We start from the raw sequence: 13,905 nt of genomic DNA, 5'->3' as shown, positions 1-13,905 counted from the left end.
AGAAGGAAAATGACAACAGTTGAATACCTCTATCTACACAAATGATGAACATCAGAAATGGTAACTATATGGGTAATATAAAAGATTTTTAAATTATTATTTACATCGACTTAAAAAATTTAATGTAGAACAAAAGTAATATAACATATATAGAAGTGAAATGTATGACACGTATAACACAAAATCTAGAATGTGATAAATGGAAGTATAATTTTGAAGGTTGTCATACTAAAGGGGAAGAATATAACTTGAGTGTAGGCTGTGATAAGGTAAAGATGTGAACAGTAACACTGAAGCAACCACTGAGAGAGTTAATAATCCAACCAAGGAGATTAAATTAACTTATAAACAATACTCAATCCAAAATAAGGCAAGAAAAAAAAAGAAAATGAGAATTAAGAAAATTTAAAATAAATAGAAAACAAATAGGAAAGTATTATAATTAAACAGTCTTATTAATAATCATATTAAATGTAAATGGTCTAAACACATCAATGCATAGAGCTTTTCAGAATGGATAAAAAAAAAATGAAGACCCCACTCCATACTGCCTACAAGAGATCTTGCTTTAAATATAAAGACACAACTAGCTTGAAAGTAAAAGAATGGGAAAACATGTTAACAGTAATCAAAAGAAATCTGGAGTGTATATATTAATATTAGACAAAATGTATTTGAAAACGATATGTGAGTCAGTTCATACAGAGAATACAACTTCTAAATAATTATGAACCTAATAAAACACATGAAACAAAAACTTATAAAACTATAAAGAGAAATAGACATATCTATAATTTTAGTATAAAATTTCATACTCCTCTCACAATAATTGATAGAAAAAGTAGTCACAGAAATTGGTAAAGTTATAGGATATTTGAACAACATTTCAACCATTTTAACCCACTTCATATTTACTGAATGCTCCACCCAGGAAAAAGTAGAATAAACATCTGTTAGAAGTGCACCAAGTACCGTACACTAACACATATATATGGAATCTAAAAAAAAAAAAAAAAAGGTTCTGAATAACCTAGGGGCAGGACAGGAGTAAAGATGCAGACAAAGAGAATGGACTTGAGGACACGGGGATGGGGAAGGGTAAGCTGGGACGAAGTGAGAGAGTGGCATGGACATATACACACTACCAAATGTAAAATAGATAGCTAGTGGGAAGCAGCTGCAAAGCACAGGAAGATCAGCTCGGTGCTTTGTGTCCACTTAGAGGGGTGGGATAGGGAGGGTGGGAGGGAGATGCAAGAGGGAGGAGATATGAGGTTATATGTATATGTATAGCTGATTCACTTTGTTATATAGCAGAAACTAACACACCATTGTAAAGCAATTATACTCCAATAAAGATGTTAAAGAAAAGAAGTGCACCAAGTAAGATCATATTCTGTGCCATAAAAAGACTAAGTAAATATAAAGGCCTTCATGAAAAGCTCAAACATATATCTACCGTATGACACAGCTATTACACTCAAGTATTTACTGAAGAGAAATGGAAATGTATTTCTGTACAAAGAATTGTACACAAATGTCCATAGCTATTCAGTTGTTAATAGTCCAAACTGGAAGCATCCTAAATGTCAACAACATGTAAATAGATAAATAAATTGCACTATATCAATATAATACTTTTCAGCAATAAAAAGCAATGAATTCTTGACACACACAAAAACATAGATAAATCTCAAAATAATTATGCTGAGGGAAAGAAACCAAAGAGAGTACATATTGTGTGATTCCTATTATGTAAAATTCTAGAAAATACAAACTAACTAATAGTAACAGAAAACAGATCAGTGGTTGCTTAGGGAAAAGAAATAAGGGCAGGAGGAATAAATTGCAAAGAGGCCTGAGAAACCTTTTGGGTGTGATTAATATTTCATTTTCTTGATGTGGAGTTAGTTTTATGGTTGTACATATACATCAAAATGTCAAAGTACATATACATCAAAATGTCAAACTATACACTCTAAATATGTGTAGTTTATTGCATGTCAGTTATAACTTCAATAGAGCTGTTTTAATAAAATAGCCATCTATATGACCTCCTGAAAAACATCATTGAGGTATTTGAAATTTATACACAAAAATCTAAAGAATACCATGGTCAAAAGAAATGACCAACAAAATACAGGATCACTTATTTTCTAAAGTTGCCCCTTCATTAACTTATCCAGAAGAAACAAAAATGATGGGAGGATTTTATCATGATACTTACAAAATATTCCCTGGGAATAATTCAGGCTTACAGGAACATGCTTTCATGATTTAAACCTTTAGTGATGTTAAGTGCACAGCAGAAGTAATTCATTTAATGGTTCTTCAGTGACCTAAAAGAATGAACACACCTGTCAAGGTTTCTAACCAAGTCTTATGCCAGAAGAAGGAAACTAACTGATAAAAAAAAGCTTTTCCTTTTTTATTTTCATTAACCCTCACAAAATTACAAAGGCATATTAGTCTAATGTAGTTCCAGATGTACATGAATTACATGTAGATTAACAGTGTTTATTATTATTATTTTTTGCAAATTCCTGCATCAAATTACTTTTGTTTGGGAGTTGGATATAAATTTTGCATTTCTTATAAGTAATTAAACATAGGTTTTCTTTTCTTAGATTACTAATGTCCTTTGGATCTTTCATTTTAATAAGCTTGGTGACTTTTCCTTGTTTAGCTCTCATGTGCCAAATGCTGAACTCTCTAATGGAAAGATAATTAGAAGGAAAAAAAATCCTGATGGCACCAATAAGATTTCAAACAGGTTTAATAATGCCATTCTACCAATATTCAGCATATCTTTTGCTACTATATTTTAAGATCTGTATCCTATACATAAAGATGCCATAATTCAATAGAAAAAATATGAGTAAATAGTGATTTAATGAATGTTTGTGGAAAAAATGAATAAAAACATTCGACTAAAGTATAAATTTCATATTTATGGTTTAGTAGGGCAGAACTGGACTAGATATTAAAAGAACTAAATTTTGAACCATGATTTACCCTTTATAAGTTATGTGACTGAGCAGTGCACTATGCTATTGCCATTCTTCTCAATGTCACAATCATTGTTTTAAGATTATTTCATAATATTCTGTTTCATGAATGTACCATGATTAACTTCACAACTTCCCTAATTTGGGACAAAAACTGATATCCAAGCATTACCTCCCCCACCCATAGAGTTACAAGTAATAATATGGTAATTAGTTTTCATAGTGATCTGTACACAGCAATATTCTCACTTCCATAACATTCATATATCAAGGTAGGCCACAAATCCCATTGATGTGATAATGAGACTCATGGTCAGTCAGAAAACCAAAAGCTCCTCAAGATAGAAATTAAACAAAGCACATATGACCCAAAATGGTTCCACCTCTAATTCCCGATTCTTTCATCATCGGTCTCTCCAACACCATGCCTTTTGTTCCCTAATGGGCCATGATCTTTCATGCTTCTGTGCCTTTGCACATGTGGCATCCTCTCTCCTAGAAACCACTTCCCTACTCCTCCACTCCACGTGGCAAAATATGACTTATTTTTCAAAGTTCAGCTGAAATGTACCTTTTTGATTACTCCCCAGTTCTCCAAATTGATTTAGTTATTTCTTCCTTTGTTTTCCTCAGTTTTTACCTCTCATATAATCCTATATGCTCAATAAGACTTAGACCAGGTTCTTTGAAACAACATATGTTCAGTTCTGAAGACTCACTAGTCTTGCAGCTGAATAAAAGTCAATGATTTTAGGACTTCCCTGGTTGGTGCAGTTGTTAAGAATCTGCCTGCCAATGCAGGGGACATGGATTCGATCCATGGTCTGGGAAGATCCCCCATGCCATGGAGCAACTAAACCCGTGCACCACAACTACTGAGCCTGCGCTCTAGAACCTGCAAGCCACAACTACTGAGCCCGTGTGCCACAACTACTGAAGCCCCTGAGCCTAGAGCCAGTGCTCTGCAACAAGAGAAGCCACCTTGATGAGAAACCCATGCACCACAACGAAGAGTAGCCCCCTCTTGCTGCAACTAGAGAAAGCCTGTGCAGCAACAAAGACACCATGCAGCCAAAAATAAATAAATTAATTAAATAAAATTTAAAAAGTCAATGACTTTAAATTTAATTTAATTGGTGTAATGGACTGAATGCTTATACCTCCCTCAAAATGTATCTGTTGAAATCCTAACCAAATAATGGTATTATGAGATGGGGCCTTTGGGAGGTAATTAAGTGGATCCTTCATGAATGAGATTAGTGCTCTTATAAAAGAATCCCAGAGAGCCCTCTCCCCCCTTCTCCCATGTGAGAACACAGTGAGAAGATAGCCACCTATGATCCAGGAAGTGGACTCTCACCAGACACCAAATCTACCAAATCTGCTGCCTCCTTGATCTTGGACTTCCCAGCCTCCAGAACATGAAAAATAAATGTCTGTTGCTTAAGCCAACCAGTCTATGAAATTTTATTATAGCAGCCCAAACAGACATATTGGTGATTGACACCAAAATAAAGGAGAGGAAGAGATGAGATAAGGAGGCAAAGAAAAGTTAATTATCCTACAGGGTGATTTGTCCTACAGGGTGGAGTAATTCACATTCCCTCCACACTAGTTCTTAGAATATTTTAATTTGTCAATGTAAAAGTCTACTTTTTCAGAGCCTTAAAAAAAACGAAGTCAGAACTTTTTCTTCAGTGACCACCAAATGAGAAAAAAAAAAAAAAAACCCAGAAAACTATCCTCTAACATTGAAATCAACAGTGCAGAAACCTGGGGGTGAAAGTGAGGCTGAAGGTGGGGGACAGAGCAGGGGAGCAGAAACATGATTATAGACCACAGACAAGCTTGCCTTTTCCCATCTTTCAGGAGAATGTGAGTGTCAAGAACAAAGCCTATAATATTAGTAACTGGACTTCGGAGTATGGAGAGAGGATTAATGGGTATGATTATTAGGGCAAGCAATGACAGTTATTTCAATTAGCACAGGCACCAATAAAAATAAAATTGGAAATAAAAAGAAGACAAAATCAACATGAAATTAACAGAAGTAGCCGCTTCCACTCTTACATGTCAAGAGTGTAACCTTACTGGTTTCTGAGCTGATAAACTGTCCTCAGAGTTGTATACTTTGCTTTACAAATAGCAATAAATAGGTCTGCAGTTTAACCCAAATCTTTAGTAAAACAAGTTTACATTTATTTTTATAATAAGCTTATTATTTGTTTCTGTCTAGAGTACCTATTTAAGAACCAAATAGATTTAAGGTTCTTAACACCTAAATGTATAAGACCCAATCTGATGACTGCAACCATACCTCAGAAAAAGCCAATTGCCCCTAATTTGGTAGATAGTTATGGAAGACCTGAAAATTGATTAGGTGCAGTTATGGAAGCCTGAAGGAGTTTCCCAGGGGAAGCCATATATCTAGATAATTCCCAAGAAACTTGAGTTTCATAAGAAATTATTACTGAAGAGTTTTGGGATCTAATGGTATTTATTACATTAACAGAAAACACATAAGCTCTATTTGTAGGTCAGAAATTAAGATGGGAAACAAGGAAGTCTGCTTCTTCTTAGAGAATATTACAGTACAGATCTTACAAAGTACAGAAAATCTCAAGTCTGAGATTTAAATTTCTATCTGTGTTCTGAAAAATACTGAGTCAAAGTCATATGCTGCTAGGAAAAAGTGGTCAAAATGTGAACCTTAGAAAAGGAGTATTGCATATTTATGGAGAATAAATTTTATACTGTAAATTATAAATAATGTACTATAAATTAATTTAATATGGTAATGTTTTAAGTACATTTATCTTTATTATGTATTACATAATACATTTTAATATAGGAAGATAATTTCTTATTTAAAGTTTGGCCATCCATCAAGGATTAAAGTTTTTTTAAAAATCTGCCTTTTTGGTACATGTTTTATTTTTTTTTTAAATCTCAAGATAATGTATCTGTATGTCAAAAACTATCAAATACCTACAGTTTTACATGGTTTAACCCCTAAATAATAATCTAATGAATATAACTGCAAACACAATAAAAATAATTTTAGAATACATAAAAAGAAATTGCCCTCCAAGGAGGACAAAATGAGAATGCTGAGGCAGCTAAACTGAATAATTACAGAAAGCCAAAGGCCAAAATATGTTGCATATTGCATTAGTATTTATAACATATTCTAAAACTGAATTGTATAGCTGAGCCCATGGGTTGCATTTTAAAGAAAGAAAGAACCTACTAAAGATCAAATTTTCAGCATTTCCTCTGCTTAGGGATTTAGTCACAAAACTGTCAATATCATCGTCTAATCAGCATCAACAATATGAAACATTTGTATTTTACATATTATGTCATGAAGTGGTTCATAGTAAATCTCTCAGTGATAATGGATTCCAAAGTGTCAGATATGTTAAACATATTCTCCTCATATACTATAAAACTTATCTGCAAACATAAGAAAATTATACCATGAATTGTGTTAAAAATTGGCTAACCAGTTGTTTTATAAATCAAGTCATTCATATTATGAGAAAATAGAAATTGAATTTCAAATAATAAAAAGTATATATTTGGGGGTTTTTGGTTACATACAGTTTAAGAAGATCTTTTAACCATAAATACACAGTTTGTCTTTCACCTTACATGTTTTAATTTGAGCTAGCCGCAAAGGACCTCTCTTAAAATGTCCTAGGAGGGATATTCTGTTTTATTTTCACTATATTAAAGTTTTTCAAAGTTTTTCTTTTGCCATGTCTACAAGAAGGAATCCCATTACACAGCTACAGGAAGAAAGACAGGATGTGAGAGAGAGGGCAAAGTAGGAAGGAGACCTTCTGAAGTCAGGTTGCTTTCATAGGCAAAATGTTCCTTCATAGAAGTAAAAATGGTGAAATTATGGTGATATGTCACATTTATCTAGCACTCAATTTTCAAAATAATTTCTGTACTCTACCTTATGTGCAGAGAGGGTTAGATGTACAGTACGTTATCAAGTATCAAATGTCAACATGGCAAACGACAGACAAGGCACTGGACCGAGATACAAAACAAACTAATAGGTAGATAAGTAGGTAGGTAAGTGATAGAGGAGATTTCTTCTAGAGCCTATCCTAGGACATAAAAATTGGTTTGCCTAGAGCATGAATTAATGCTATATGTTTTTATATACTATATGATTATATGCAGTCATACACAGTTAATTTTCTATATTATGTTTTAACACTTTATACTCACATGTAACAGTTATTTTCTACCCCCAAAATTAGAGTACTCTTGGCATTAATAATTAACCAAGGCTATCTAACACAAACACATAGCATAACCCAGTCTTCATAATTAAACATTAAATCCAAAAAATCTATTTATAATTGATTATAAAAGATTTTAAAGTTTTCCATTTATAAAATTTATCACAAATATCTTAGAATATTAGAAAATTTTACCTTAAGAGACTAACTTTAAAAATAAAATTACAATTTTTACTGTCATAGATAAGAACAAGTAAAATACTCAGGAACACAGCTTTTGTTTCCCAAGTTCAAAAAATAAGAATATTATTTCAATAATTTCCACATTTCATAGATTCAATTTTTTATTTTAACATTTCTGGGGAATTTGATCTGTCACAAATCTGAAAATATACACTAATTTGATAAATCAAGTTCTCGATATATTTTTCCATGATGCCCCACTGACCTTTAGAAAAGATATGTTATTTTCTTTCTAACATCTTATCTGATCTTGAGAAGAACATGAGTAAAACACAAAAAGGCTTTGCACTCTGAATTTCAAGGTGACATTTAAGACTGACATCCAGCTAGCAGAAGATGATCTCAAAATTTTTTCCTTGTCCCATGGGGATAAGCAAATCATTAATATGAGAAGGTATCAGGCTATTAAGTGCTTTAAATGTCAACAATAAAACTTTAAAATCAATGCAAACCCTGACAGGAAGCCAATATGAAAACTGGAGGACAAAAGTGATGTAGTTTGAACAGGTAAGTAGCCTCACACTGTGTGAATGAACTGAACCTTAGAGACTGATTTATCAAGAAATCGAAACATCAAGATGTTAAACCAGTCCAGGCTCAGTGATTATCACATTGCAGTAATTTCAGCACCATTTACTCATCTTTGCTCTCTTCAAATGATGTGCTATAGAAGATAACTAGTTCTTAATAGATTTTAATCATTTTACACTGAAACCAATGACTAGACTCAAATTAACAGCAACACTAACCTTCATCCCAGCTTACCCTTCCCCCTCCCCATGTCCTCAAGTCCATTCTCTATGTCTGAGTCTTTATTCCTGTCCTGCCCCTAGGTTCTTCAGAACCTTTTTTTTTTTTTTTTTAGATTCCATATATATGTGTTAGCATACGGTATTGTTTTTCTCTTTCTGACTTACTTCACTCTGTATGACAGACTCTAGGTCCATCCACCTCACTACAAATAACTCAATTTCGTTTCTTTTTATGGCTGAGTAATATTCCATTGTATATATGTGCCACATCTTCTTTATCCATTCATCTATTGATGGACACTTGGGTTGCTTCCATCTCCTGGCTATTGTAAATAGAGCTGCAATGAACATTGTGGTACGTGGCTCTTTTTGAATTATGGTTTTCTCAGGGTATATGCCCAGTAGTGGGACTGCTCGGTCGAAGTGAGAGAGTGGCATGGACTTATATATACTACCAAATATAAAATAGGTAACTAGTGGGAAGCAGCCGCATAGCACAGGCAGATGGGCTCGGTGCTTTGTGACCAACTAGAGGGGTGTGATAGGGAGGGTGGGAGGGAGACGCAAGAGGGAGGAGATATGGGGATATATGTATATGTATAGCTGATTCACTTTGTTATAAAGCAGAAATTAACACACCACTGTAAAGCTATTATACTCCAATAAAGATGTTAAAAAGAAAATAGTAACACTAACCTTTGCACAATATTTTATAGTTCACAGCATTCTTTATCAAATAGAATTCTACATGATCAAGGAACAAGGAGATTCACAATTGAAAGAATATATTTACACACTTACTTTTGTGCTATTATTATGATAATGAACTTGAAATTGTTGAATACAAATGTTAAAAAGTGAGAGTTATATGGTTCTAAAAGTTACTCCTGGTGTGCAAAATTTATGGAGAATAGTTCCAATTCCTTTTCAATATATTATTTTCCATTTCATACCTTATGTAATCATAATAATAGAATCAATAATATTAGTAACAATAGCTAACACTAACTGTCCATTTATTGTGAGACATGTATTGACTGATTTAATCACCATTGTTACTACCCACATTTTACAGATGAGGAAACTGAGGCAGAGAAAACACGAAGTGACTAAGATTTCACAACCTGTAAATGTTAGAACTAGGATTCTGACCCCAGAAACTACTATATCACATTTGTCGTATATACACACACTATTTTAATATATATGCTAAGGTATTCATATGTGTGTGTTTGTGTGTTAAACTTGAAAATCATGATATAATTGTCATATTGCAAATAGTAAAAAAAAAAAAAAAAGAAAAGAAAAGTGAGAAGTAAATATAGTCTGCAAAAACTACCACCCTTTTCTTAGTAAAAAAATTCTTTTGATGCCAGTGTTCATACACAAGTGACTAATGCATACATCATTCTATTGGGCTTTGCTTTATTGCTCTTTGCAGATATTGGGTTTTTTTGTTTGTTTTTTTATAAATTGAAGGTTTGTGGCAACGCTGCTTTGAGCAAGTCTGTAGGCAGCATTTTTTTCTGACTTTGTGTCTCTGTGTCACATTTTGGTAATTCTTGCAATATTCCAAACTTTTTCATTACTATTATATTTGCTATGATGATCTGTGATCAGTGATCTTTGATGTTACTACTGGAAAAAGATTAGGACTTACTGAAGGCTCAGATGATGTAATAAAGTAGTTTTAAATTAAGGTATGTAGGTTTTTTAGACATAATACTACTTAATAGACTACAATGTAATGTAAACATAAATTTATACATACTGGGAAACCAAAAAGTATGTGACTCGCTTTATTGCAATGGTCTGCAACCAAACCTGCCATATCTCCAATGGATGTCTGTATTTCAAATGTCAGTGACTGGAAAAGTAGTTCTGTGGGCTTTTTTTCTTTTCTTTAAAGAACCCTACGGAGTGTGCTTGCATTTATTACATAGGATTGGGTAACTGCAAAACACACAAAACTCCTCCAGGTATACTTACATAAGCCTTTGTTAAAAGTAAAGGATGTGGTACAACAGAAGAACGTGCAGGCAACTGTCCAGAGCTTCCAGCCCCAGGGTCCTTTCTCAGTCAGATAGAATGTACTTTGTTTTCATATTATAAACTGCCATCTTATGTACCAAGTACCTTGATTTCAAGAGAACTCAGGGAAAATTTACTCAGGGTAGAGCTCAGGGTCTTTCATAACCTGCTACTCAGGTAAAAAGAGCCAGGCTGTGTAACCAATTAAAACAAGTACAAGGGCTTCCCTGGTGGCGCAGTGGTTGAGAGTCCGCCTGCCGATGCAGGGGACACGGGTTCGTGCCCCGGTCCGGGAAGATCCCACATGCCGCGGAGCGGCTGGGCCCGTGAGCCATGGCCGCTGAGCTTGTGCGTCCGGAGCCTGTGCTCCGCAACGGGAGAGGCCACAACAGTGAGAGGCCCGCGTACCACAAAAACAACAACAACAACAACAACAAACAGGTACAAAACATCAATATAAATGTTTCTATACAGTGTAGACAACCCGGCGCCTCCAGGAAGTTTGAACTTTTAACATCACATTACGTATCACTAATTAATACATCTCATCCTTACCTTGGCCAAGGATCAGTTGCAGATTTCCAGGCATCCACAGACATAAGTGTAAAGCTTTCCTAGTCCAGTTGTAAGATAACAAGATCTAACACAGAGCCCACTGTTGAGTGAGGCAATTTATCGACCAAGTGCTCAGAAAGTACCAGGGGCTCTCTGGACACTTAACTAAAACTATAACTTCTCTCTCTTTTGGTTCCATGTCCTGTTACAAATATACCACCCTCCTTTGGAAGGAGTGATGGCAAAATTAAGAAGTCGGTATTTACTACAGATCTAAGGGTGGAGGCAACGCCCACAGTCAAAAAAATGAACGACAAAGTGAAACCCATTAAAGAGAGGGGAAAAGTGAGAACATGGGAGAGAGCACCCTATGCTGGGGTTGGGAGATCAACTTCAATGCCCCTTTTCTTTGCTTCTTAGACAGATGCAGACACAAAACTAGATGATGGAATTATCAATAGGAAGAGACAAAGCATGAGACAACCCATCTGAGCAAGCTGGAAACTGAATATTCACTTATTGCTCAGAAACTGTAACATAAAATTCATGCTGTTCCAGTGTGATTAGTGCCAATATAAATTATGTGACAGCTCAGAAGCATAATTTTTCCTAGATGTAGAAGAGGAGTTACAAGTCAGAATGTTGTTATGGTCACTTTTTCTCTGAACTGTATGTAATAAACATGTTGCATTCACCGCAATCCCTACCTTAGGATGCTAACTATATGTTACAAATTGACTCTATGTTATTTATTTATTGCTGATGTGGTAACCTTATTATGCATCTGATAAATATTATAACAATCCTTTTTATTTTAAAATAAATATAAAGTGAAATTCAAAGACAGTGAGGCTTTTTCCCCTATCGTTAGGGCTGGGTAGCTCTATAAGTGTTCAAGCCTATTGTTCAAGTAGGTGGAGGCTGATGGAGGTGGTAGACACATGTAGGTGGTATGCATGGAGAAACTAAAATGGAGACACACGATCCTTTAAAAAGAGTGAAATGTGCAGTCAGACTATCATCTCTACTGTTACTTATAATATGAATTATATCTTTTATAGTATATCTTCCAATGAACTTGTTATATATCTTAAAGGAAGCTGCAAGTGTTAATATCAAGATTCATACTGACCAAAACAGCTATGATAAAAGCAGCAAATTGTCTTTACTGCTATAAAATTTCCATATCTCATTCATATCAAACCTGAACGTGAAACAGCAGGACATCAAATTACTTTTGCCTTCCTACAGCCACTCATGTGAAGTTTATGAAAAAGCTTGAATACTGATCGTGCTACAGGGAGTGTGCAGAAATGAGTCTTCTAAAGTAGTGCTTATAATCAGTGAGCTACATCTTTTACTATCATCCGTTCATGCTGATATCTTCTTGGTAAGTAATTTTCTATTTCTGACTTAACTCTTTATAGCTGGGGTTGAGAGCCTTACAGAAGTAGTCAGTGGAGATCCAAACAGTAGAAAGTAGAAGAATGGGTAGAAAATCATCCAGGAAATGCACACGAGGGATATATATTAGTAAGTAGTGGGCATCCATCCACAAAGACTGGAGTATGAGGCAGAAGTCATGGTCTCTCAAAAACATTAGATACTTTGGAGAAAATACCAACCTCCCTTCCCCGGTGAGCAGAAGCCAATTTGGTTTTGATCAGGAACAAAATCTGGGCAAGGGAGTAGATGAGGCAGGTTTGGTTGTTGTTGTTTGTTTTTGGGTTTTTTTTATAGTAGGTTGGAGGAAAGATGAAATGAGTCATCCTGCCTGGGTCAGAGGGTCAACAACAGAGATGGACTGATATATTGAATGTGATAGGATGGTGAGAGGACAAAACCTAGATCCCAGTTGAAGGGTCTACAGCAGAACCAGACAAGTTAGTAAGGCTTTAGGAAGTACAGCGGGGGTTTAACAGAGGAAAATGTAAGTTGAAAGTTGGAGTAGGAAGACTTTATTAAGTACCTTGGATTGTAAAGTAGCTGTGAATAGAGCTGAGAGTAAGGCAAGACTGATGTCCCAGAGAAAGTGGAAAACTAATGTGGAGTTAATTACAGGAGAGGAGGCAGAGATCAGGTTACTGGAGGCACAAAATAAACTGAGACTAAAGTAAAAGAGCTATTTTTAAAATATTACTTACAGTAATATTAAGAATAGGTAAAACTAGTCACTTATACTCCACCCAAGGACTCTCTGACAAATTGTTCCTGCCTTTAAGTAGCTATTTCAAAACAAGAGGAATTCCTTTAAAGATGGAGAAATTTTAGAGCGCTCATTTCCAAAACAATACAGTCATTCATTGTTAAGTTGGAAAGAATTTCTTAAAGATGAATGTCTCATATACATATGCTTGCATCATTTCTAAATAACATAATCATATTTAGGAAATACGTTTGCCACAAGACTGAACGTGAAAGTGTCTTTAATTATCTACAGATACAATAGTATGGAAAAAAATAAGGGACACACCCAGACTTGAAGATCCAGGAGAGTTTGTATGTTTTAATTGTCTTTTTACCCTGGAGTAATATTGACTTGGGACAGGTACAGTAATATTGACTTGAAAATGGCTTACCATTTTCAAAATGTTTCACAATTTTAATGCCATTTTAAAGTTCTTCTTTTAAATATGTGGCAAGCTTGAAATTGCAAAGCCAAACTATCAATAAGAGAAGGATAAAAGCCATAAGAGCCAAACTAACAGAAAAGCTATCTTTGCCATCTTGTACTTTTGTTACAGAGAAAGAGAAGATAATGTGTAAAGATCATCTGAGATGAAGACATTAAGAAAGGGATAATTAAATGGAAGCATCTGAAATACATCTGGTAATTCACTAAATACAGTATTCTGTTTTAAGTAAAGACATACATGATGCTCTAGAGTGGTGCTTGAGATGTGGCTACTGGAACTGAGGAAGTGAATTTTTATTTAATTTAATTTTAAATAGCTACCTATTGAACAGCATAGGTATAGAGAAAGTAAAAGTTGATCTCTAAACAAAGAGAGGAAACGTTGTTTTCTTCATGTAGCACTTCATTTAAAAGTTGAGAGA

At 34.6% G+C, this 13,905-nt stretch overlaps 1 long non-coding RNA gene across 1 annotated transcript in view; it reads right to left on the bottom strand.

The window, feature by feature from the left end:
* Window positions 1–2,260: 2,260 nt before the first annotated feature.
* Window positions 2,261–13,905, bottom strand: part of LOC308625541 — a 49,631-nt gene continuing 37,986 nt past the window's right edge. The window contains exon 3 of the long non-coding RNA XR_014017112.1: window positions 2,261–2,339. This is a non-coding gene — a long non-coding RNA (uncharacterized lncRNA). The remainder of the gene's footprint in view (window positions 2,340–13,905) is intronic.

Source organism: Mesoplodon bidens (assembly GCF_964165515.1).
Source record: "Mesoplodon bidens genome assembly, chromosome: 11".
NCBI lineage: Eukaryota > Metazoa > Chordata > Mammalia > Artiodactyla > Ziphiidae > Mesoplodon > Mesoplodon bidens.
The sequence above is the reverse complement of the archived record's forward strand: the minus strand, read 5'-3'. Positions and strand labels throughout refer to the sequence as shown.